This window comes from Triticum aestivum, chromosome 6D (assembly GCF_018294505.1).
Source record: "Triticum aestivum cultivar Chinese Spring chromosome 6D, IWGSC CS RefSeq v2.1, whole genome shotgun sequence".
NCBI lineage: Eukaryota > Viridiplantae > Streptophyta > Magnoliopsida > Poales > Poaceae > Triticum > Triticum aestivum.
This window is the reverse complement of record NC_057811.1, coordinates 416717055-416720982: the sequence shown is the minus strand read 5'-3', so window position 1 is coordinate 416720982 and position 3928 is coordinate 416717055.

The following is a 3928-nucleotide window of genomic DNA, read 5'->3' as shown; positions in this document are numbered from 1 at the left end:
CGGGCCACTGCGGCCAGGACGGCGCGCGGACGGGCGGCGGCTGGAGCAACGGAGGGGCCCCGGCGATCGCCGTGGGTACCGAGTACCAGGGCAGGGCCGACGGTCCGGAGGAGACGGCCGGCGGCGGAGGCGTTGACGGCCCGTACAGACCGGCCAGGAACAGCCGGATGCCCTGGACCGTGACGACCAGATCGTTGAGGACGCCGGTCATCGTCTCCGGGGAGTAGACGAGCGGCATGGTGGAGGGTGATGGCGGCAGCCCCGTGGAGGGGGGCGGCGACTGGCCGGTCGATGCACCGGCGGTGGAACCCATAGGCGCCGAGGGAAGGGCCAGCGGTGCCGTGGAGATGATCGGTGATGGCGCGGCGGAGGTGGTGGCGAGGGGCAGCGACGGGCTTGGTGGTGGTGATGACATGGTCGAAACCAAGCTAGCTGATACCAAGGTGATAGGAGCTAGGGTTCTCCCCGATCTCGGGCGTAGGTTGTAGGGGAACGAGGAAGGAGGGCGAGGGCTGGAGCGCGGCGGCCGGCGGCGTGGCGCCGTCCTTGCGCTAGGTGCGGCGGCGGCGAAGGCAAGAGGCGGTTAGGGTTTAGGGTTTCCGGCTCCTCTGAGAGCCGGGCAATAGAATAGTCTTATTGCTTAAATCTAAAAATAGTCTTACAACTTGTTTATATAACCATAACGTGAAATAAAACTAAAATAACTTGTAGGCTAAGCTTGCCCGGTGGGCCTCCTACGGCCGTAGGTCCGGCCGGTCATAACAGTAGCACAAATTCATCGCAAAATGGGCAACTCCCTCTTGATACCCCCTCATGGTGCCAGGCCCCTTGTAATGTTGAAGGGCTTCTCAGGTCAGAAAAACTCTCATAATTGCTCCAACATTTATTTCTTCAAGCTGTAACAAGAGTTCCCGCAACAAGGCGTCTTGCAAAATTTTGGAAAAGCGTATTATTTTCTGGACATTTTATATTGCCTGACCATGAATTAGGAATAAAATGCTCCTGATGAGGCTTGAAAATTCTTGAAGTGTGCTGAGACCCACTGTCACATTCAGGTTTATTCACCATTAAATTTCAAAGAAGGGACTTGCCAATCCACCTTAGACCCGTACTAAAAAAGAGTGTTTCCAGAGAGTAGAAACATCGTATGCAGAAATCTTCAAGAAAGACGTGATTGAAGTGGTAACCGATGAAATGCCTGCTGGTGAAGCTATCATGGATCCAACTCATCACTTAATTAGCCACAATGGTAGGTCCGATTAAGTGATCAGCATGCATGCATGAGCTACTTACTGTTATTATTCAGAGATACAGTCTGACAGTAGTAACTTACTCCCTCCCCTCCGTCCCATTATGGGACACTAAACGTCTTACATTATGGGACGGAGGGAGTAATTTGCTTAGATGCTCACGGAACTGCAGATAACGGCTCATTTTCAGCCCAATTGTGACAAATATTGTATAACAGGCCAAATTATTTTCCTTTTAGATTTATTATTCCATAGTTCCACACTGCCTGTCATCAGTAAGTTAATAAAGATAAGTTTCACATGCATGTACTGAACAAACAAATCTCCGAGAGCAACCAATTCTGTGAAACTTGCTGCCTCTCTTTTTTGTGCCCTCTAAATCTCTCTTGTGTGTCTGTTCACCAAGTTGTTTTTCCCTGTACAATGTATCATCCGAAGGGGCGACTGTTATGACCGGTTTAGCTTATAACCGGAGGAGGCCCACCGGGCAGTAGTTAGGGGCTTGGCCCACAAGTTATCTTAGGTTAATTATTATGCAAGTTATCGAGGTTATAAGTATAGGTTGTAAGACTTTTTTCGGAATTAAGCACTAAAGATATTTTCTATCCCTATTGCCCGGCTCCCAGAGGAGCCGGAACCCTAGCCGCCGCCAGCCCTAACCGCCGCCGCCCTCCTCTTCCCTCGCGACGGCACCGACGCGCCGGAGCGCGCGCCCTCGCCCCCAACCTCCGCTGTTCTGCCCTTATAACCTAAGAAGTAGAGCCGGTACGAACCTTAGTCCTACCAATTTGGTAATCAGAGACCAAGTTCCGATCATGTCGCTGCCACCACCACCGCTGGCGCTTTCCAGCGGCTCCACCGCGCCGATGACGACGGCGCCGCCCCTCACCGCGCCGATGACGTCCGCCGCCGGGACAACCGCGCTAGCAGGCCTCGTCTCCACCGCGGCCCCGGCCGCGCCGCAATCCCCGGTGCCCTCTGCGCCACCGCCGTCCGCCGTCTTCACACCGAAGCAGGTCACGGCTACCCTGCGGGACCTCGTCACCGCCGTCCAGGGCCTCCACCTGCAGCAGCAGTACGCGGCCGGGCCCTACATGCACCTGCCGACGGCGCCCGCTGCCGCCTACGGCCACCCGCCATGGCCGCCCCAGGGCGTCTTCCCGTACGGTGCCCCTCTGATGTTGCCGTTCCAGGCGGCTCCACCGGGCGGCCCTCCGGCTGCCGCGGCGCCCCTCTGGCCCTTGGTGCCGACGCCGTCATCGGGCCCCTGGCCGCTCCAGCAGATGCCGCAGGCAGCGGCCACCGGACCGCTGCATCCTTTCTCCGCGCCGCCTTGCACCGGGCAGCCGCTGCTGCCGTTCCAGGCGGGACACCCCGGCGGGACCACGCCGGCCGCGGCCCCTCTGTGGTACTCGCAGCTACCCTCCCCCGCGGCCACCGACGCCCCCGCCCACTCCCCGCCACCGACGCTACAACCACCGGCACCGCCCTTGCCTAGCTCGGGGGCACCCCCGCCGACCGGCCTCCCGCTTCATCAGGTCCGGTTCCCGCCCTCCCCGTCGCCACTTCCAGCGTGGGCGGCTGGGCCTTCGCCTTCGCCGGTCTACACCACGGCCCCCGAACAGCCGAGCCCGTTCCCACAGTTCGGGGGGCCATCGGGTTCCGCCGGTCCCTACCCGGAGTACTCCGACCAGGCGCCACCCGCCTCGCTGCTCCGCACCTCCGAGCCAGCTCAACACGATGTTCCCTCCCAAGCACCGCCGCGGTTCGCCAAGATCGACTTCGCCACTTATGACGGCACGGAGGACCCCCTCAACTGGCTCAACCAGTGCGACCAGTTCTTCCGCGGGCAGCGCACACTCGCTTCGGAGCGGACCTGGCTTGCTTCTTATCACCTCCGCGGCGCGGCACAGACGTGGTACTACGCTCTCGAGCAGGACGAGGGTGCCATGCCTACTTGGGAGCGCTTCCGCGAGCTCTGCCTCCTCCGCTTTGGGCCCCCGGTTCGCGGGAGCCGCCTGTCGGAGCTCGGCCGCCTTCCCTTCACCTCTACGGTGCAGGACTTCGCCGGCCGCTTCCAGGCCTTGGCGTGCCATGCGTCGGGCATGACGGTGCAGCAGCGCGCCGACCTCTTTGTTGGTGGCCTTCCGGATCACATTCACGTCGACGTGGAGCTTCGCGTCCCTCAGGATCTCCAAACGGCCATGTATTACGCCCGGGCCTTCGAGGCTCGCGCCCAGGCCATCCTGCCGGCTTCCCCGGCCCGAGGAGGCCGGCAGACCAGCCGCCCGCCACCTGCACCAGGCCGCCCGCCCCCGGCCACACCGACACCCACTACCTCGGCCACGACGTGCCCCTTTCGGCGTCTCTCTTCGGCGGAGCAGATGGAGCGGCGGCGCCAGGGCCTCTGCTTTAACTGTGACGAGCCCTATACGCCGACCCATGTGTGCCCGCGCCTCTTCTACTTGGAGACGGTCGATTTCACCGAGGAGGACGCTTTAGCCGATGAGGCCGCGACACTATCACCCCCAGCGGCGACTGAGGGCGCACCCGCGGCTGCCCCGGCGACGGCCCTCGTGGTCTCTCTCCACGCGCTCGCCGGGATCTGTGACGAGCGGACCATGCTCTTGCCGGTGACGATCCACGGCGAGCTCTTGGTGGCCTTGGTGGATACAAGC